Raw genomic sequence first — 23,602 nt, forward strand, 5'->3', positions numbered from 1 at the left:
CAGCAGTGGGCTCACAGTCTAAAAGGGGGAGACAGAGAACAAAACCAAACATAGTAACAAAATAAAATAAATAGAATAGATATGTACAAGTAAAATAAATAGAGTAATAAATATGTACAAACATATAAGTAGCATGTCTTGCCCTTAAATCACTGCTGCTGGAGGCACGAGGAGAACATGAGGTCCTACTGGGGGGCCTCTCTTGGGAACCACTGACGGAGCTCATGGAGAGGACCTCTCAGTTCCTAACTTAGTTCTCATGAGGAACGAAAGACATGCCAAACATAAAGTTGGGATTCAGAATTTATGTGTTCCCACATATGTTCCCCGAGGCATGAATACTTAAGAAAGAATGATAACTTCAAAAGTTACTATTTCGTTAGACTCCCCCTCCTAGAGTTAGGCCTTTTCCTGCTTCTCTGCCATTTCTTGGTGGGCTATGGCCTCCCTTCAAGGCCCTACTGAGAGCTCACCTCCTCCAGGAGGCCTTCCCAGACTGAGCCCCTTCCTTCCTTTCCCCCTCGTCCCCCTCTCCATCCCCCCATCTTACCTCCTTCCCTTCCCCACAGCACCTGTACAAATGTATATATGTCTGTACATATTTATTACTCTATTTATTTATTTATTTTACTTGTACATACCTATTCTATTTATTTTATTTTGTTAGTATGTTTGGTTTTGTTGTCTGTCGCCCCCCTTTTAGACTGTGAGCCCACTGTTGGGTAGGGACTGTCTCTATATGTTGCCAACTTGTACTTCCCAAGTGCTTAGTCCAGTGCTCTGCACACAGTAAGCGCTCAATAAATATGATTGATTGATTGATTGAGGAAGGGGACTAGGGGAAAACTACAACTCTATTGCACTAATAATTCTACTATACTCTCCCAAGTGCTTAGGACAGTGCTCTGCATGTAGTAAGTGCTCAATAAATGCCACTGGTTGACTGATAGTATTTCATCAGACATCGCTCACAAATAGTTTCCAATTACCAACCAATCGCGAAAGACAGCATCAAAGACTACGAAGTTGCACCTGTCTGCCGCCTCCCTAGTATTTGAAAAGTTTTATGTGTTGTTTCTTAAATTACCAAACGCCGGAAACCCTTTAGTGAGCCATGATCTGTTCAAATACAACAAGCACAATTAGAATGGAGACAACTGATGTTTAGAATGCCAAAAATTACTCAAGCAAGATTTCTATAACCCAGGCTGCTAACTAAATGAAGAAATTTTACCCTGAAGATTTACTGAGCAGAATTGCTGTATTGTTTCACATCCTTGTTGAAACACAGGAAAAATGTCTCAGTCTCTTCTCCTACAGTCACTTAGGCCATCACTATCGCTATAGCCCGCTGTTACCAAGTCCGACAAATGGCCGCATTCATCGAGCTCTTTCGTTGAGTGTCTAAGTTTAATGAGCGTCGGGGACATTGGAGAAGTGGGGTCAGTCATAGGAGCTGCAAGAACACAGCTTCCCATTTGTTTCCCGGTAGAAATGCTGGAGAAGCAGCGTGGCTTAGTGGAAAGAGCACGGGCTTTGGAGTCAGAGGTCATGGGTTCGAATCCCGGCCCCACCAGACGTCTGCTGTGTGACCTTGGGCAAGTCCTTCTCTGAGCCTCATCTGTAAAATGGGGATTAGGACTGTGAGCCCCACGTGGGACAACCTGGTCACCTTGTAACCTCCCCACCGCTCACAACAGTGCTTTGATGATGATGATAATGGCATTTTATTAAGCGCTTACTATGTGCAAAGCACTGTTATACTTTTCACATAGTAAGCACCTCACAAATGCCCTTATTATTATTCTTATTCTTAAATGGTTTTGGCATCCATAAATCTGAAATTGCAGGGGTCATGTAGCCCTGGCCCTTTTCTACTTAAACACTGAGGTTTTGAGGGGAAAGAGCATTTGATCTGAATTCTGAAAGGACATTTGAAGCCAAGTCTGTCTTCCCCATCTGTACTGCTGTTCTTCCCTACACACACAAACGCCACCAGCATTAGCCACAATTTAAATGAAGCCTCACTTGTGCGGTGCCAGCAGAGAAACTACGGGAATTGACCACGTTGAGCCCCAATCCTGCCACCTAAGGAGAGAGTCTATCTGCATTAAATCGGCACCTGATGTAGTTATCTTAGAGGAAATGTTTTCCACCGAAAAACTGCCTTGCAGGAATGTTTCCTTTCTGACTCCTCAAGGCTTTATGCAAATGGCAAGCAAAATGTTCTCACTGGAAAGTTAAAAGTAAAATGTAATCTGCCAACTGGCGTATGAAAGGCTTTAAAGGCTTGGCAGGCTGAAAGATGGTATCAGTAAGAAAGCGTTTCTTTTTTATCAGTTGGGCTGGGGAAATCCCTTGAGACTTTCCCATGAATGGAGACCACTGTGAACAGGAACAGTTTAAAATAAGATGCTTTGTGTGATCCTGCTTTTTATTAGATGTGACTCAATGAAAACACCCTGGAATTTTAACTGGATAAAAATACAATTCGGGACCCTGACGTGAATTAACTGCAATCGGGTCTTCTTTTATTCATCTTGCTAAACTTCTCTCTTTATAAGAAATGGGACGTTCAACCGTTAGGTTTCTTCTCAGACATCTGCCTGGTGGTCTGGCCAGCTGGGATGAATACGTGACCTCTTCGCTAACAGCACGTCCCTTTTGCTTTTATCAAACTCTTCCAAGTGCCTACTGATCAATCAATGGCATTTATTGATCACTCACTGTGTGCTGAGCACTTGGGAGAGTACACTATAACAGGGTTGCTACACGTTCCCTGCCCACAACAGTGAAGTCTTATTTAGTCAGGGAAGGCTACTTGGAGGTGGTGTGATTTTAATAAGGCTTTGAAAGTAGAGAGGGTGGTAGTCTGTTATTAATTTGAAGCGTCAAGTGAATTGATTGAGCCCAGCAGAAATCCTCAAAAAAGATAGCTGACCAAAGGTAGCCACTACCCAGGCAACTGCATGTTGGGGGGGTGACCTGGCGTAGCACTGGCCCCATGTTTTGGTCCCTTTCATCGTATTTGGGTCCTGCTTGATAAAACACCTGACATCAATCAACCAGTGGTATTTATTGAGCGCCAACTGGGTGCAGATCACCGACCTAAGCACTTGGAAGAGAACGGTACAAAAGAATAGGTATAGATGAGCCCTGCCCACAAGAACATTACATGCATCGCGCACCCAATAAATGCTCAATAAATATCACTGATTGTTTGACTGATTGACAGACAGTGAAAGAAATGACAGATGGTTTATTGAGCACTTACTGGGTGCAGATCACCGATCTAAGCACTTGGAAGAGTACAATACAAACGAATAGGTATAGATGATCCCTGCCCACAAGAATATTACATGCATCGCGCTCCCAATAAATGCTCGATAAATATCACTGATTGTTTGACTGATTGACAGACAGTGAAAGAAATGACAGATGGTTTATTGAGCGCTTACTGGGTGCAAAGCACTGACCTAAGCACTTGGAAGAGTACAATACAAAAGAATAGGTATAGATGATCCCTGCCCACAAGACTATTACATGCATTGCGCACCCAATAAATGCTCAATAAATATCACTGATTGTTTGACTGATTGACAGACAGTGAAAGAAATGACAGATGGTTTATTGAGCACTTACTGGGTGCAGATCACTGACCTAAGCACTTGGAAGAGAACAATACAAAAGAATAGGTATAGATGATCCCTGCCCACAAGAATATTACACGCATCGTGCACCAATAAATGCTCAATAAATATCACTGATTGTTTGACTGATTGACAGACAGTGAAAGAAATGACAGACGGTTATGTACATAAAGAAGCAGGGTGGCTCAGTGGAAAGAGCATGGGCTTTGGAGTCAGAGGTCATGGGTTCAAATCCTGGCTCCGGCAAGTCATTCATTCATTCAATCGCATTTACTGAGTGCTTACTGTGTGCAGAGCACTGTACTAAGTGCTTGGGAAGTACAAGTTGGCAACATATAGAGACGATTCCTACCTAACAATGGGCTCACAGTCTAGAAGGGGGAGACAGACAACAAAACACGGAGACAGGTGTCAAAATCGTCAGAACAAATAGAATTAAAGCTATATGCACCTCATTAACAAAATAAATAGAATAGTAAATATGTACAAGTAATATAAATAGAGTAATACATCTGTACAAACATATATTCAAGTGCTGTGGGCAAATGTCAGCTGTGTGACTTTGGGCAAGTCACTTCACTTCTCTTGGCCTCAGTTCCTTTATCTGTAAAATGGGGATGAACACTGCGAGCCCCCCCGTGGGCCAACCTGATCACCTTGTAACCTCCCCAGCGCTTACGACAGTGCTTGGCACATAGTAAGCACTTAATAAATGCCATTATTATTATTATTATTAGTGCAGTGAGCTGGCGGAGTGTGAATATAAATGTTCTGAAGGGGAACAGACTCAAGTGAATAGGCGACATGGGTGGAGACTCAGACAGAGAAGTGAGGGCTTTAGTTCGGGAAGGCTTGTGAGAGATGTGATTTTAGCAGGGCTCTGAAGAAGGCGTGAGAGGTGGTCTGTTGGATATCATCATCATCATCAATCGTATTTATTGAGCGCTTACTGTGTGCAGAGCACTGTACTAAGCGCTTGGGAAGTACAAGTTGGCAACATATAGAGACGGTCCCTACCCAGCAGTGGGCTCACAGTCTAGAAGGGGGAGACAGAGAACAAAACCAAACATATTAACAAAATAAAATGAATAGACATGTACAAGCAAAATAAATAAATAAATAAATAGAGTAATAAATATGTACAAACATATATCAGGTGCTGTGGGGAAGGGAAGGAGGAAAGAAGAGGGAGGACGTGGTCGGTGGCGAGAAAGATGAGATCAAGGCACAGTGAGAAGGTGAGTGCTAGAGGAGTAAAATGTGCAGGGTGGGTTGTAGTAAGGAATCGGAAAGGCAAGGTAGGATGGGGAGAGCCAATCCAGTATTTCAAAGCCTAAGGAAAGGAATTTCCCTTGTCTGCCTTCTAGTTCGCGACCCTCTATGCCCTGAAAGGAACAAGGCTGGCAGGGATAAAGGAGGCTGTAAGCCGTGCTGCCCAAATCAATGACTCATGAAGCTTCTCAGTCTCAGTCCTGAGACTAATTGGTCATTCTGGAAGGGAGACTCACTCATCATCATCAAGGACATCACAAAGGACACATCTAGAAGAGATTCTGTTATTCATAAGTCCCAAGACTGAAAGATAGCCCTTGATTTTATGAAAAAGCATTTAAAGGAGGGAGAGGGGGAGAAAGTCTCAAACTTTAAGGGCGGTGGCCCATAGCAGAGTAATCTGGGCAATGGCTAGGAACTCTCCACCCCAATCCCTTTAAAGAAGATTTCCTATGCTGGCTCTATTATGGGAATCATGAAACGGTCATGGAAGAGTAGAGCTAGAGGGGAGAGGCAAAAGGGGGAAAGAAACAGCAGATGAGTGGCAGATGATAAGATAAGAATGAAAAGAAAGAAGATGTATAATAATAATAATAAAACTGGCATTTATTAAGCGCTTACTATGTGCAAAGCACTGTTCTAAGCGCTGGGGAGGTTACAAGGTGATCAGGTTGTCCCACAGGGCTCACAGTCTTCATCCCCATTTTCCAGATGAGGTAACTGAGGCACAGAGAAGTGAAGTGACTTGCCCAAAGTCACACAGCTGACAACTGGTGGAGCTGGGATTTGAACCCATGACCTCTGACTCCGAAGCCCGGGCTCTTTTCCACTGAGCCATGCTGCTTCTCATATATGCAACTGGAGATAGGGAAATTGGGCACAAGGAATAGGTTGGGACTGGAATCAATCAGTGGTATTTATTGAGCGCTTACTGGGTGCAGAGCACTGAACTAAGTGCTCGGGAGAGTTCGGAACGGTAGAGTTGGAAGATACGCTCCCCGCCCACAATGAGCCTTGCTGACTAGTGCAATCTAGAGAAAAACACGCAAGGAAATGAAAGGCTAAAATAAGAATAAATGAGGAATAGAGGCCTTAGAACCCTTCTCAGGATTTTACCTGGAGAGTTTCCAGTCCTCTACCAGTCTCGGCTACTGGAGGGAGAATCAAGCAGAGGCCTACCCATTCCATTCTTAGCTTGGGCAGTGGCTAGCGAGTGGAAGGCCATCTGCTCCAAGTCAATCAATCAATCGTATTTATTGAGCGCTTACTGTGTGCAGAGCTGTGCTGGGCAGCAGCGGCCTGGGAGAGAGTCTAGGGTGGAGCCTCAGGTTTACTGCGTGGAAGAAGGCAATAATAATAATAAAAATGATAATGATAACATTTATTAAGCGCTATGTGCAAAGCACTGTTCTAAGCGGTGCAAGATGATGAGGTTGTCTCACAGGGGGCTCACAGTCTTCATCCCCATTTTCCAGATGAGGGAACTGAGGCCCAGAGAATAATAATAATAATAATAACGGTGGTATTTGTTAAGCGCTTACTATGTGCAAAGCACTGTTCTAAGCGCTGGGGTAGAGACAGGGTAATCAGGTTGTCCCACGATGGGCTCGCAGTCTTAATCTCCATTTTACAGATGAGGTAACTGAGGCACAGAGAAGTGAAGTGGCTTGCCCAAAGTCACACAGCTGACAAGTGGCGGAGCCGGAATTAGAACCCATGACCTCTGACTCCAAAGCCCGGGCTCTTTCCCCCTGAGCCACGCTGCATGGCAATGGTAAACCACGTCCGGATTTTTACCAAGAAAACTCTTATGCAGAACGATCGCGGGTGGAGATGGGGCATTCTGGGAGAGATAAGCGCTTAGTACAGTGCTCTGCACACAGTAGGCGCTCAATAAATATGATTGAATGTGTCCACGGAGTCACTACGGGTGGGAAACGACTCGACAGCATAAGACAAGACAGAGGCCTTGGAGGAGCAAGGAAAATGAGAGGGCTGAAATGCTCGGGAAGGAGGATGTGGGTGAAAAATTGGACACTGAAGAGGTAGAAGGGCAGGAAAGAGTAGGGTGGGGGAGTACTAAGCGCTTAGTACAGTGCTCTGCACATAGTAAGCGCTCAATAAATATGATTGATTGATTGAGTATTTGTAGAGATTGGATGAGTGTGCGTGAGGGGGAGAGGAAGTATCTGGGTGGTAACAAGAGAGTAGGTGGTCGGCCCATTAACGCGAAAATGCTAGTACCTAAGGAATCAGCACAGCAAGTCACTAGTGCTTAGAACAGTGCTTTGCACATAGTAAGTGCTTAATAAATGCTATCATTATATTTTGGTGAAACCACGTCGTTGCGAACCCGGTACATATGTCGTGTCCTTTCACATTACGTCACCTCTTTCACCCAGCACCTCCAGATGACATTATTAAAATCACGGAATTTACGAACCCATTTGGAGCGCGTAACGGCTGCGTGAGAGAGCAGGGGGTATTGTGAAGGGGTTTCAGGCCCTCGGGGCGCAGTTAGAAGGTTCTGTGAAGTTTTCCATCTGCTCCGTTTCTCGGAGGAAGTACGGCTCTTCCTATTCCATCATCATCATCATCATCATCAATTGTATTTATTGAGCGCTTACTGTGTGCAGAGCACTGTACTACGTGCTTGGGAAGTACAAGTTGGCAACGTAGGGAAGGCCTTGGCCAAGATGAAATGTCAAGAAGAAGAAGCCTGGCAGGGCCCCCCAGATATTTATTCATTCATTCAATCGTATTTATTGAGTGCTTACTGTGTGCAGAGCACTGTACTAAGCGTTTGGGAAGTACAAATCGGCAACATAGGGAGACGGTCCCTACCCACCAACGGGCTCACAGTCTAGAAGGGGGAGAAAGACGACAAAACAAGTGGACAGGTGTCAATACCATCAGGATAAGTAGGATTATAGCTATATATACATCATTAGTAAAATAGAATAATAAGCACTTAGTACAGTACCTTGCACAGAGTAAACTTAATACATTTGAACTGAATACGTGTTATATGGCACTCTTAGGGAAGCAGTGTGACTTGGTGGCAAAGAGCTCAGGTCACTTTTAGCTTCTCTGGGCTTCAGTGACCTCATCTGTAAAATGGGTAAGACTGTGAGCCCCACGTGGGACAACCTGATGACCTCGTATCTCCCCTGGTGCTTAACAGTGCTTGGCACATAGTAAGCACTTAACAAATACCATCATTATTACTCTGGCGCTTAGAACAGTGCGTGGCACATAGTAAGTGCTTAAATACCATCATTAGTAGTATTATTATTCTAGTGCTTAGAACAGTGCTTGGCACATGGTAAGTGCTTAACAAATACCATTACTATTACAGTGTTATGGGGCTTATCTAGGAGGTTGTGAGAAGCAGTGTGGCTTAGTGGAAAGACCACGGGCTTGGGAGTCAGAAGTCATGGGTTCTAATCCTGACTCCACCACTTATCAGCTGTGTGACCCTGGGCAAGTCACTTAACGTCTCTGTGCCTCAGTTATCTTATCTGCAAATCTTATTGTCTCCCCCTTTTAGACTGTGAGCCCACTGTTGGGTAGGGACTGTCTCTATGTGTTGCCAATTTGTACTTCCCAAGCGCTTAGTACAGTGCTCTGCACACAGTAAGCGCTCAATAAATACGATTGATTGATTGATTGCAAAACGGGGATTAAGTCTGAGCACCACACATGGGACAACTTGATTACCTTGTATCTACCCCAGCGCTTAGCCAAATAATAATAATAATGATGTTAAGCGCTTACTATGTGCAAATCACTGTTCTAAGCGCTGGAGAGGATACAAGGTGATCAGGTTGTCCCACGGGGGGCTCACAGTCTTAATCCCCATTTTACAGATGAGGTAACTGAGGCCCAGAGAAGTGAAGTGACTTGCCCGAAGTCACACAGCTGACAAGTGGCAGAGCCGGGATTTGAACCCATGACCTCTGACTCCAAAGCCTGTGCTCTTTTCCACTGGGCCACGAATTGCTGTGTGACCCTGGGCAAGTCACATAACTTCTCTGTGCCTTAGTTTCCTCAACTGTAAACTAGGGATTCAGCACCTGTTCTCCCTCCTACTAAGGCTATGAGCCCCAAGTGGGGCAGGGTCTAAATGCAACCTGATCTTGATATACAATAAGCGCTTAAACAATACCATATGAAAATTTTCAAAATGAGATATGCACCATCTATACATTGGTATAGATGTATACCTGTATACATCTGGTACAGATGTATAGATGCTTCTATACCAGAAGCAGCGTGGCCTAATGGATAGACCACGGGTTTAATAATAATAATAATAATGATAAAGGCATTTGTTAAGTGCTTACTATGTGCCAAGCACTGTTCTAAGCACTGGGGGAGATACAAGGTGATCAGGTTGTCCCACGTGGGGCTTAGAGTCTTTAATCCCCATTTTACAGATGAGGTAACTGAGGCACAGAGAAGTTAAGTAACTTGCCCAAAGTCACACAGCTGACAAGTGGAGGAGCCGGAATTAGAACCCACAACCTCCGACTTCTAAATCTGTGCTCTTTCCACTGAGCCACGCTGCTTCTCTAATAATAATGGCATTTGTTAAGCGCTTACTATGTGCAAAGCATTGTTCTAAGCGCTGGGGAGGATACAAAGGGATCAGGTTGTCCCACGTGGGGCTCACAGTCTTCATCCTCATTTCCCAGATGAGGTGCGGCACAGAGAAGTTAAGTGGCTTGCCCAGAATCACCCAGCTGACAAGTGGCAGAGCCGGGATTAGAACCCATGACCTCTGACTCCCAATCAATCAATCGAATTTATTGAGCGCTTACTGTGTGCAGAGCACTGTACTAAGAGCTTGACTCCCAAGCCCGTGCCTTTTCCATTGAGGCACGGGTTTGAGAAGCAGAAGGACCTGGGTTCTAATCCCAGCTCCACCACTTATCTGCTGGATAACCCTGGGCAAGTCACTTCTCTGTGCATTAGTTCCCTCATCCATAAAATGGGGGTTAAGACTGTGAGCCCCACGTGGTGTGAAACATGGACTGTGTCCAACCTGATTAGCTTGTATCTACCCCAGCACTCAGTACAGTGCCTGGCACATAGTAAGCGTTTAACAAATATAAAAAAAAAACCACAACTGTTTCAATTGAACCCATCCAGATGTTTAAACTGAACCTGTTGGCCACACAAAGTTGTCCATGTTGCCAACTTTGTACTTCCCAAGTGCTTAGTACAGTGCTCTGCACACAGTAAGCGCTCAATAAATATGAATCATCATCATCAATCGTATTTATTGAGCGCTTACTATGTGCAGAGCACTGTACTAAGCGCTTGGGAAGTACAAATTGGCAACACATAGAGACAGTCCCTACCCAACAGTGGGCTCACAGTCTAAAAGGGGGAGACAGAGAACAAAACCAGACATACTAACAAAATAAAATAAATAGAATAGATATGTACAAGTAAAATAAATAAATAAATAAATAAATAAATAGAGTAATAAATATGTACAAACATATATACACATATACAGGTGCTGTGGGGAAGGGAATGAATGAATGAATGAATGAATGAACGAACAAGGAGAGTGGCTACAATCTAACCAGAAGAACAGAGAGTCACATCCAGGACCAAAGGATGCTCAAACAAAGCAGGCTCAGGATTCCAATAGTCAAAATTAATATAAATGCAAAAATCGATGAGACAAAGATAGGGTTTTTTCCTCCGATAACGCCCTCATTGTCCAGGCACATCAGCCATGGAATCACTGGGGATGACATCGCTACTGCAGACGATATCTCCAGGCATGAAAAACTGTATTGTACTCTCCCAAGCACTTACTACAGTGCTCTGCACACAGTAAGCACGAAATAAATGGGATTAATTGGACCCTTTCCTTTGTTTGATCTGATGTTAGAATATGGAGCCATTTTTGTCCTGATTTTTCTTCACTGTGCCCGAGAGTGCGGTGAACGCCGCATATTTCAGTACAATGGAAAAAGTAAGATAACATAAAAATTCCATTTAAAGGCATACAATCATGTGGCTCCAGTCTCCCCTAAAAAGGAAATTATTTCCAGAATGGACAGGTCTTCAGACTGTAATGAAAAAAGATGGAAATCTAGGGCCACAGAAAAGGGAAAGCAAAAGACTACACTAAAATGTCAATTAAACGGGATAAGGGAAACATTTGGTGTTCCTGGGCCTCGTAGTTCAGTTTTGGTTCATGTTTCTCCACAATGTTTGATGCGAAATGTCTGTCCAGACGTATTCCGGGTTTAAGAGATTGCTATCTTACTAAAGGCCAAATTTCTTTTTCAAAGCCCATATCTTCTTTTTACCCCACTTCAGAATTGACCACCGTCTTACTGGTCATCCTACTCTTTGGGTGGTAAGGACACCAGAATTTTTGATCAGTACAGAATAACAAAGTGATTTTCACTTTGTTAAAACTACGGAGAATGGGGGAAATCAAACATGCTTTCTGCCAAATAGCCCTTCTTGAAATTGGACATACCTACCTCACATGTTAATCAGATGATAAAAATGACGGCCACTGAACCCAAGATTAAAAAAAACCTCCAAATGTTTAATGATCTAATTATCAAAAGCATAAACAATGAAATGAAACAAAGATTAAAATAGATATGAATACTATTTTTGGTTAGAATTAAGTTAATCAACTAGCGATTTTATACTAAATCACATTTTCCTGTTATATACTGCAAATTTAGTTATCGGTACACAGAAATGGTAATTTTAGAAATTAGGATGTTGAAGCATTTTTTTAAGATGAGAAACATTCATTCATTCATTCATATTTATTGAGCGCTTACTGTGTGCAGAGCACTGTACTAAGCGCTTGGGAAGTACAAGTTGGCAACATATAGAGACGGTCCCTACCCAACAGCATCTCTCTCAGAGATTCAAACTTTCTTTAAATGAGGTGAAAAGTAGAATTTGCATGTCATCCTTGCACAAGGGCCATGCTAACTTTCTCTTCATAGTTCCAATTTTATGGAAAGTACCTATACCTCATTTTGCTGCCCAGATTATCTTTGTACAGAAACGCTCTGGGCATGTCACTCCCCTCCTCAAAAATCTCCAGTGGCTACCAATCAACCTACGCATCAGGCAAAAACTCCTCACCCTGGGCTTCAAGACTCTCCATCCCCTCGCCCCCTCCTATCTCACCTCCCTTCTCTCCTTCTCCAGCCCAGCCCGCACCCTGCGCTCCTCTGCGGCTGCTAACCTCCTCACCGGGCCTCGTTCTCGCCTGTCCCACCGTCAACCCCCGGCCCATGTCCTGCCCCTGGCCCGGAATGCCCTCCCTCCCCACATCTGCCAAGCTAGCTCTCTTCCTCCCTTCAAAGCCCTACTGAGAGCTCACCTCCTCCAGGAGGCCTTCCCACACTGAGCCCCCTTTTCCTCTCCTCCTCCCCATCCCCCCGCCCTGCCTCCTTCCCCTCCCCATAGCACCTGTACATATGTTTGTACAGATTTATTACTCTATTTTACTTGTACATACTTACTACTCTATTTATTTTGTTAATGATGGGCATCTAGCTTTATTTCTATTTATTCTGATGACTTGACACCTGTCCACATGTTTTGTTTTCTTGTCTGTCTCCCCCTTCTAGACTGTGAGCCCGTTGTTGGGTAGGGACCGTCTCTATATGTTGCCGACTTGTACTGCCCAAGCGCTTAGTACAGTGCTCTGCACACAGTAAGGCGCTAAATAAATACGACTGAATGAATGAATGATTGGTTTTTGGATGACGAGAGAATTGATCCGACTATCAATCAATCAGTTGTATTTTGGGAGCACTTACTGTATGCAGGGCACTGTACTAAGTGCTTGGTAAAGTTCAATATAATGATATGACACATCCCCTGCCCACGATGAGCTTAGAATCTAGAGGGGAAGACAAACATTAATATAAATAAATAAATTATAGATATGTAAACAAGTGCCATGGGGCTGAGCGAGGGGATGAATAAAGGGAGCAAGTCAAGGTGTCATGGAAGGAAGTAGAAGAAAGGGAAAAGTGGAAGAAAGGGAAAAGAGGGCTTAGTCAAGGCCTTAGAGGAAGGTCTGCTGGAGGGCTGACAGGATTTAATGGTAGGCTGAAATTTTGGGTTGAATGAGAGTTGTCAAGGATAACACCAAGGTCACGGGCTTGCCAAGGTTACAGCCTTGGGAGACAGCAGAAAGGTAGTGTTGTCTACCGTGATGGAAAAGTCAGGGGGAGGACAGGATTTGGGTGGGAAAATAAGGAGCTCAGTTTTGGATGTGTTAAGTTTGAGGTTTTGGCAGGACAAGTGTGATATATTACGCCATGGGTGCTCACTTAATACCTCCAACTACTACTACCACTGAATAAACTAGGAGATTCCTAACTGACTGCAGTTCTAAAGTATTTCTAATTACTTTTCTTACAGGAAAAACACAAAGACCCTGCAAGGTTTTGGATTGATAGCTGCAAAGCCAGAAGTGAAACCAGCCCTCTCACTTCGCTTCTCTAAAGCCAACCTTCTTCTTCTAGACTTCTTCTCCTTCTTCTTCTAGACTGTGAGCCCACTGTTGGGTAGGGACCGTCTCTATATGTTGCCAACTTGTACTTTCCAAGCGCTTAGTACAGTGCTCTGCACACAGTAAGCGCTCAATAAATATGATTGAATGAAAGAATGAACCTACTCTTTGTATCTTAATCAATCAATCATATTTATTACTTACTGTGTGCAGAGCACTGTACTAAGCGCTTGGGAAGTCCAAGTTGGCAATCTCACCTATCCCTCAGACTCCCCTCTGCCCATGTCCTCCCTCGGGCCAGAACTCCCCCTCCCTACATATCCGACAGACCACCACTCTCCCCACCCTGAAAACCCTCCTAATACCATATCTCCTCCAAGAGGCAGGCGATGTGTCTTCCAACTCTGTAATACTGCACTCTCCCAAGCGCTTAGTACAGTGCTCTGCACACAGTAAGTGCTCAATAAATACGATTGAATGAAAGAATGAACCTACTCTTTGTATTTTAATCTGACTTATCCCTCAGACTCCCCTCTGCCTATGTCCTCCCTCGGGCCAGAACTCCCCCTCCTTACATATCCGACAGACCACCACTCTCCCCATCCTGAAAACCCTCCTAATATCATATCTCCTCCAAGAGGCAGGCGATGTGTCTTCCAACTCTGTAATACTGCACTCTCCCAAGCGCTTAGTACAGTGCTCTGCACACAGTAAGCGCTCAATAAATACGATTGAATGAAAGAATGAACCTACTCTTTGTATTTTAATCTGACATCCCTCAGACTCCCCTCTGCCCATGTCCTCCCTCGGGCCAGAACTCCCCCTCCCTACATAATCGACAGACCACCACTCTCCCCATCTTGAAAACCCTCCTAAAATCATATCTCCTCCAAGAGGCAGGTGATGTGTCTTCCAACTCTGTAATACTGCACTCTCCCAAGCGTTTAGTTCAGTATTCTGTACACAGTAAGTGTTCAATAAAGATGATTGACAGACTGAGGCCTTGCCTGACTAAATTCATTCATTCGTTCAGTCGTATTTATTGAGTGCTTATACTGTGTGTGGAGCACTGTACCAACTGCTTGGGACCGAACAATACAACAATAAACACACACATTCCCTGCCCACACTTCCCCTCTCCATTCATTCATTCATTCATTCGATCGCATTTATTGAGCGTTTACTGTGTGCAGAGCACTGTACTAAGCACTTGGGAAGTATCTTCCCCTCTGTGTTGACAACCAGCTAGGCAGTGCATCCCTTAAATGCTTTGATGCTCACCTCAGCCCCACAGCACTTATGTACATAGCCTTATACTCTACTATCTTCCATCTATGTGATTTATTCTAATAATTGTCTCCTTCTACGGAGTTTTCGCACCTTGTGGACAGGTATCTCATCTACCAACTGCATGGCACAGAATACAGCACACGCCTAGGAGTCATCATCATCATCATCATCAATCACATTTATTGAGCGCTTACTGTGTGCAGAGCACTGTACTAAGCGCTTGGGAAGTACAAGTTGGCAACATATAGAGACAGTCCCTACCCAACGGTGGGCTCACAGTCTAAAAGGGGGAGACAGAGAACAAAACCAAACATACTAACAAAATACAATAAATAGGATAATGTACAAGTAAACTAAATAAATAAATAGAGTAATATATATGTACAAACATATATACATATATACAGGTATATATGGGTTCTATGAGTCATGGGTTCTAATCCTGGCTCCGCCACTTGTCAGCTGTATGGCCTTGGGCAAACCACATTCACTTGTCTGTACCTCAGATACCACATCTGTAAAATGGGGGTGAAGAATGTGAACCCTGTGTCAACTAGATTTGCCTGTGCCCACCCCAGGGCTTAGTACAGTGCCTGGCACATAGTAAGCGCTTAACAAATATCATAATTATAATTATTACTGTTGTACTTTACTTTCCCAATAAATACCACGATTGATTGAATATGCAGTTTCCACAGCAGGCTCTTAATGCATTACAGATGGATTTACACCACTTAGGAACTGTGTTTTAATCTCCTTGGCAAACTACAAATTCAGGGACTTAACTACAGCGATGAGGCAACATGATCAACATTAGAATACCTCTCCCACCCTAATACCAATGGGTGTGGAGAAATTGATGTCGGGTATTTAGCATAAGAAAGGATTTAAATTCCAAACACTTGCCGTGGAATTAGCTGTTAACCAAGGCGAGGTATGGCTTTAAGCTGATCCTATTAAACCTTGAACTCTGATTTCCATCCCACTCAGGACTCCTTATCGAGATGTGATGGCGAATTCCAGTCATTTCAGGATTTTGGCTATGAGCGAGGTGACCTCTCAACTCTGAAACAAGAACAACGGCAAGATCTGCTATCTCGCAGGTGTGACACCTAAAAATGTATTCCAGACGGGAGGAATAGTCCCAATACTATTCCAAAATATTACATAGCTACAATTTTTATTATTATTATCTACGAGTTGGGCTGTTTTTTTCCCCTCCCATTGTAATGATTATATTCCTGTCCGGTCCACAGAGGGGAACCCCAGGGACATTTATTTTACTTGTACATATCTATTCTATTTATTTTATTTTGTTAGTATGTTTTGTTTTGTTGTCTATCTCCCCCTTCTAGACTGTGAGCCTGCTGTGGTAGGGACCTTCTCTATATGTTGCCAACTTGTACTTCCCAAGCGCCTAGTACAGTGCTCTGCACACAGTAAGTGCTCAATAAATACGATCGATTGATTGATTGCTTCTCTTACATTATTATGGGAGGATGCATTGTTGTACCTGCATCTGAAAGGCCTCCTCTCATATTCAATTCAATTTCCAGAGGACGGAGGATCTGATTTCCTTCTGTGATTTAAACTGAAAACCCAACTAGAGACTAGTTCCTTTACCAATAACACTTTGGGGAGTACTTATTCAAAACTTCCAGACGAATACGCATCAGATTTGATGAAGAAGGGGCTTTGGAAAATCATGCAGCAGAGAAAGCTAGAATAAAGCCCATTTAAAAGCGCCAGGAAGGGGACTTAGTGAATCCTGGCTAGCCAGGGACTGTTTGCTGATCAGACTAGAAGATATATGTTTGTACATATTTATTACTCTATTTATTTATTTATTTATTTATTTTACTTGTACATATCTATTCTATTTATTTTATTTTGCTAGTACGTTTGGTTTTGTTCTCTTTCTCCCCCTTTTAGACTGTGAGCCCAATGTTGGGTAGGGACTGTCTCTACTTGTTGCCAATTTGTACTTCCCAAGCGCTTAGTACAGTGCTCTGCACATAGTAAGCGCTGAATAAATACGATTGATGATGATGACTGCAAATTGCAGTTGGAGTTAAGAAGATGGAACTGTTTGCTAATTACATGAGCAGAACAGCATACTCTGTCCTGCTTAAGGAATTCTGGTACAACTCCTGGAAAATCCAAAAACAGCGCCCGAGGCAGAGAAACAGACATCAGGCAGTGGGGAGTGATCAATATTGGGTGGTAAACTGAAAATATCTGCTAATTTGTTAATCAGATTAGCAGAGTTTATACTGAAACCTCCGGGGAGTGACACCCCTTTGCTGGGGAAGGTTCAGCAGGGCAAAATCCTCTTCCACAAGGGATAATAATGATGGCATTTGTTAAGCGCTCACTATTCATTCATTCATTCATTCATTCAATCAATCGTATTTATTGAGCGCTTACTGTGTGCAGAGCACTGTACTAAACGCTTGGGAAGTACAAGTTGGCAACATATAGAGACAGTCCCTACCCAACAGTGGGCTCACAGTTTAGAAGGGGGAGACAGACAACAAAACAAAACATATTAACAAAATAAAATAAATAGAATAATAAATACGTACAAACTTATATACATATATACAGGTGCTGTGGGGAAGGGAAGGAGGTAAAGCGGGGGGGGGGATGGAAGGGGGAGAGGAAGGAGGGGGCTCAGTCTGGGAAGGCCTCCTGGAGGAGGTGAGCTCTCAGTAGGGCCTTGAAGGGCCTTGGCACTATGTGCCTAGCACTGTTCTAAGCGCTGGACTGACTGGCTGTGGGAGGTATCCAGGAAGCCGGGTAGAAAGGTCCTGAATAACTTACTCATCATCATCATCATCATCATCATCATCATCATCAATCGTATTTATTGAGCGCTTACTATGTGCAGAGCACTGTACTAACCGCTTGGGAAGTACAAATTGGCAACACATAGAGACAGTCCCTACCCAACAGTGGGCGCACAGTCTAAAAGGGGGAGACAGAGAACAAAACCAAACATACCAACAAAATAAAATAAATAGGATAGATATGTACAAGTAAAATAAACAAATAAATAAATAGAGTAATAAATATGTACAACCATATATACATATATACAGGTGCTGTGGGGAAGGGAAGGAGGTAAGATGGGGGGATGGAGAGGGGGACGAGGGGGAGAGGAAGGAAGGGGCTCAGTCTGGGAAGGCCTCCTGGAGGAGGTGAGCTCTCAGTAGGGCCATGAAGGGAGGAAGAGAGCTAGCTTGGCGGATGGGCAGAGGGAGGGCATTCCGGGCCCGGGGGATGACGTGGGCCGGGGGTCGATGGCGGGACAGGCGAGAGCGAGGGACAGTGAGGAGGTTAGCGGCGGAGGAGCGGAGGGTGCGGGCTGGGCCGGAGAAGGAGAGAAGGGAGGTGAGGTAGGAGCCAGAGTAACAGAGCACTGGGCATCTTGCTTGGTCCCTCCTCCTCCTGTGGCCCTCACCCCCGCCAGACTTGGCCGGCGGCCCCCGGCCCAGAATCCAATTCACTGCAGCTGCCCCAGAGTGAGGGGGCAGCTCTTGAGCCCGACCCTTGCCAGCGGGCTGATAGCCGAGGTCGCCAACTCTGTGCTGGGTGCCCAGGGGCTGAGGGGAAGGTTAACCATTTCCCTTCCTTGTCCAGCTTGGCTAACATTCATTCATTCAATCGTATTTACTGAGAGCTTACTGTGTGCAGAGCACTGGACTAAGCGCTCGGGAAGTACAATTTGGCAACATATAGAGACGGTCCCTACCCAACAGTGGGATCACAGTCTAGAAGGGGGAGACAGAGAACAAAACAAAACATATTAACAGAATAAAATAAATAGAATATGTACAAGTAAAATAAACAGAGTAATAAATACGTACAAACATATATACATATATACAGGTGCTGTGGGGAAGGGAAGGAGGTAAGATGGGGGAGATGAAGAGGGGGATGGGGGGGAGAGGAAGGGGGGGGCTCAGTGTGGGAAGGCCTCCTGGAGGAGGTGAGCTCTCAGTAGGGCCTTGAAGGGAGGAAGAGAGCTAGCTTGGCGGATGTGGGGAGGAATGTGGGGACCATTCTGTTCCTCAGTTTCCTTTTCGGTAAAATGGTGGCACATGAGATTATGATTTTTGAAAAATAAATAAATGTACACTATAAATTCATAGAGAGTCTCTCTTCAATTATTTTTTATGCCCCTAAGCTTCCAGTGCAGTGCCCTATCTCCAGGTGATTTTGATGTGATTTCCTACTAACTGGAGAGGAGGAACTATGGGAGTTAGAAGTTCTAAATCCATCTGACCAAGCCCCTCGTGCTCCTAGTCCCCATTCCAGCTTGTACTTCCCAAGCGCTTAGTACAGTGCTCTGCACAAAGTGCTCAATAAGTACGATTGATTGATTGATTGATTCTCTTCTGTCCTTGAAGGAATCCACAAACAAATACCATTTCCAATGTGCGGATATGATCTACCCCAACTTTTAGAGAATGGCTGAAATGAGTCCACAAGAATTTAGAAAAGGTTAAAATATGGAGAAACCTTTAGAAACAACAGGCAACTCCTAGTTACACAACAAGAGTGATAGCATCTTTGAGAAATGTGCCCCCAGCAAAACTTCTATAATTAATCTAATGCCCCATGTATTTCTCAGTTAGTTTTAGACCGCACATTCAGAATGCTTTTTCCAGAGCCTAAAGTGGCTCACTCAAGTGTATGTCAGGGGTTTATTTTCGTCTATAAAAATAATCCTCACACTGCACTATGAAAATAGCAATTCGTCACAACAGGTGTTAGCTGATCATGAGCAGAGCTGGGCTTAAAAGACTGTACTCCTGCTGTTAGAAATACTTCTCGTGATATTAAACTCAGGTGCGAGGCAGTCACCTCGGGGAGTTGCATCACAAGAAAGTGCAGTGAGAACAGAGTGAAATTTTACTTTGCCCAATACAACACTGAAATTGTAAGACGGCACCACCAGAAACATAAAATGTTCATCATTTCATTTTCACTAACCGTTTTAAATTGAAATGGAATAAAGTATATCAATGAGAAAATAGGGGTGCATTTAGTGGAATTATTTGTAATATAGAGTGTTTGAAGTCACAGGCAGTTGGGAAAACATTGGCAATTATACGCGAATGCTTCTTTGGTACCTACTTTTAGACATGTCAACGGGTCAGAGTTTCTTTTACTACCAAGGCCACCCACAAAGCAGTTGTCTGCACTGGAGATCCACGCTGGCCTTGGTATTGTGAGAAGCAGCATGGCTCAGTGGAAAGAGCCCGGGCTTTGGAGTCAGAGGTCATGGGTTCAAATCCCGACTCCGCCAATTGTCAGCTGTGTGACTTTAGGCAAGTCACTTCACTTCTCTGTGCCTCAGTTCCCTCATCTGTGAAATGAGGATTAAGACTGTGAGCCCCCGTAGAACAACCTGATCGCCTTGTAACCTCCCCGGTGTTTAGAACGGTGCTTAAGCGCTTAATAAATGCCATTATTATTATTACCACATCTGACTCCTCACAATCATCACTGACTCTCCCCAACTCACAGTTTCTTAGGTGAAAAGATGTTCAGAAATTCAACGGACTAAGCAAATATTCATATGTTCTAGATGTTTCATTATCCCTCCAGTTAGATCTGAGAATTCTTAGTAAATGTGATCACCCAGCACCCTGCAACCAAATCAAATAATTCACCAGTCTTAAAAAGGAGGTGCCCCCCTCACTAAAAATCAAATGTAAAATAAAATATTTAACTCCCACACCCAGCCAGCGAAACAAAATGAAGCTGCAGTTACTGTAATGTCCTGATCTACGACATCCTGAAAGATCAGCATATGGAGTGTGTCTACCACAGGCAAAGAAACACTAACGGCTTCAAAAGGGATTTGAACATTGAACATTTTAATGGAGAAAATCACCATAACCGATTATTGAAGGGACTATGAAGTTATTGGAAAACTACCAGAGAGGTCCAAAAAAAGTCCAAATATATTTAACTGGGAATGGGTCCAATCAATCAATCAATCAATCATATTTATTGAGCGCTCACTATGTGCAGAGCACTGTACTAAGCGCTTGGGAAGTACAAATTGGCAACATATAGAGACAGTCCCTACCCAACATTGGGCTCACAGTCTAAAAGGGGGAGACAGAGAAAAAAAAAAAACCCAAACATACTAACAAAATAAAATAAATACAATAGATATGTACAAGTAAAATAAATAAATAGAGTAATAAATATGTACAAACATATATACATATATACAGGTGCTGTGGGGAAGGGAAGGAGGTAAGATGGGGGGGACGGAGAGGGGGACGAGGGGGAGAGGAAGGAAGGGGCTCAGTCTGGGAAGGCCTCTTGGAGGAGGTGAGCTCTCAGCAGGGCCTTGAAGGGAGGAAGAGAGCTAGCTTGGTGGATGGGCAGAGGGAGGGCATTCCCGGCCCGGGGGATGCCGGGGGTCGATGGCGGGACAGGCGAGAACGAGGTACGGTGAGGAGATTAGCGGTGGAGGAGCGGAGGGTGCGGGCTGGGCTGGAGAAGGACAGAAGGGAGGTGAGGTGGGAGGGGGCCAGGGGATGGACAGCCTTGAAGCCAAGGGTGAGGAGTTTCTGCCTGATGCGCAGATTGATTGGTAGCCACTGGAGATTATTGAGGAGGGGAGTAACATGCCCAGAGCATTTCTGGACAAAGATAATCCGGGCAGCAGCATGAAGTATGGATTGAAGTGGAGAGAGACACGAGGATGGGAGATCAGAGAGAAGGCTGATGCAGTAGTCCAGACGGGATAGGATGAGAGCTTGAATGAGCAGGGTAGCGGTTGGGATGGAGAGGAAAGGGCGGATCTTGGCAATGTTGTGGAGCTGAGACCGGCAGGTTTTGGTCACGGCTTGGTTGTGAGGGGTGAATGAAAGAGCGGAGTCGAGGATGACACCAAGGTTGCGGGCTTGTGAGACGGGAAGGATGGTAGTGCCGTCAACAGAGATGGGAAAGTCAGGGAGAGGGCAAGGTTTGGGAGGGAAGACAAGGAGTTCAGTCTTCGACATGTTGAGCTTTAGGTGGCGGGCGGACATCCAAATGGAGATGTCCTGAAGGCAGGAGGAGATGCGAGCCTGGAGGGAGGGGGAGAGAGCAGGGGCAGAGATGGAGATCTGGGTGTCATCGGCGTAGGGATGATAATGGAAGCCGTGGGAGCGAATGAGGTCACCAAGGGAGTGCGTGTAGATCGAGAACAGAAGGGGACCAAGTACTGAACCTTGGGGAACCCCCACAGTCAGAGGATGGGAGGGGGAGGAGGAGCCTGAAAAAGAGACTGAGAAAGAGCTATCGGAGAGATAAGAGGAGAACGAGGAGAGGACGGAGTCTGTGAAGCCAAGGTCAGATAGCATGTTGAGGAGAAGGGGGTGGTCCACAGTGTCGAAGGCAGCTGAGAGGTCGGTGAGGATTAGGACAGAGTATGAGCCGTTGGATTTGGCAAACAGGAGGTCATTGGTGACCTTTGAGAGGGCAGTTTCCGTGGAATGTAGGGGACGGAGGCCAGACTGGAGGGGGTCGAGGAGAGAGTTGGTGTTGAGGAATTCGAGGCAGCGCGTGTAGACAACTCGTTCAAGGAGTTTGGAAAGGAATGGTAGGAGGGATATGGGGCGATAACTAGAAGGTGAGGTGGGATCAAGAGAGGGTTTTTTTAGGATGGGAGAGACATGGGCATGTTTGAAGACAGAGGGGAAGGAACCAGTGGAGAGTGAGCGGTTGAAGATGGAAGTTAAGGAGGGGAGAAGGGATGGAGCGAGAGATTTCATAAGATGAGAGGGAATGGGGTCAGAAGCACAGGTGGCCGGAGTAGCACTTGAGAGCAGGGAGGACAGCTCCTCTGAGGATACCGCTGGGAAGGATGGGAGAGTAGCAGAGAGTGTTGAGAGCCGGGGGGTTGGAGAAGGGAGGGAAGTGACTTTGGGGAGGTTGGACCTGATGGATTTAATTTTGTTAATGAAGTAGGAGGCCAGATCGTTGGGGGTGAGGGAAGGAGGAGGGGGAGGAACCGGGGGCCTGAGAAGGGAGTTGAATGTACGGAAGAGCTGGCGGGGGTGATGGGCATGGGTGTCAATAAGGGAGGAGAAATAGTTTTGTCTGGCAGAAGAGAGGGCTGAGTTACGGCAGGAAAGGATAAACTTGAAGTGAACGAGGTTGGCATGGTGTTTAGACTTTCGCCAGCAGTGTTCGGCAGCTCGAGCATAAGAGCGAAGGAGGCGGACGATGGCAGTGATCCAGGGCTGTGGGTTAGTGGTACGAGGTTCCAGAATGAAGGAGAAAGTTTGGGATGGTAAGCAGTAAGTACATCCACCGCCATGGGAATGGATGTATATATGGAGCACTTACTGGGTGGAGGGCACTGTACTAAGCGCTTGGGAGAGTACAACACAATATAACAGACACATTCTCTACCCAAAGGTAACAATCACTCTAGGCCATAACAAAGAGAATACGGAAAATGGCCTAGCCTCATATTATACGTCTTGGGTTTTTTCGCAAATTTTATCCAGTCAGAAGCCTTACTCTGATTCTGAATTTGCACCTCTTCTACACTTGGGCTAGTTGGCATTTAGTCGCCAATCAATCAATCGTACTTATTGACACTTACTGTGTGCAGAGCACTGAGCTAAGCACTTGGGAGCGTACAATATAACAGAATTGGTAGACACCAGCAATGCACGAACCGGGGAGGGGCTACTGGAGGGCAGGAATCGTACCAACCAATTCTTTTATGCTCTCCGAAGAGCTTATTTCACCGCTCCGCAAAGTAAGCGCTCGATAAATACCACTGGAAGACTGATTCTTGGGTTGATTTTCTATGGTTGATGTCAATGTCACTTCACCGCCT

The 23,602-nt window shown here is 44.8% G+C and overlaps 1 protein-coding gene, 1 non-coding gene and 1 pseudogene across 2 annotated transcripts in view; 1 reads left to right on the forward strand and 2 right to left on the reverse strand.

Moving 5' to 3' along the window:
• The window catches only part of TTC27 (tetratricopeptide repeat domain 27), a 264,277-nt gene that overhangs the window by 111,659 nt on the left and 129,016 nt on the right, over positions 1-23,602 (reverse strand).
• LOC119934855 lies at positions 6,021-6,158 on the forward strand. The gene has a single exon (XR_005453024.1). It is a non-coding gene; the product is annotated as a small nucleolar RNA SNORA7 (small nucleolar RNA).
• On the reverse strand, positions 11,856-11,950 carry LOC119934351 (annotated as a pseudogene).

Source organism: Tachyglossus aculeatus, chromosome 1 (genome assembly GCF_015852505.1).
Source record: "Tachyglossus aculeatus isolate mTacAcu1 chromosome 1, mTacAcu1.pri, whole genome shotgun sequence".
Classification (NCBI taxonomy): domain Eukaryota; kingdom Metazoa; phylum Chordata; class Mammalia; order Monotremata; family Tachyglossidae; genus Tachyglossus; species Tachyglossus aculeatus.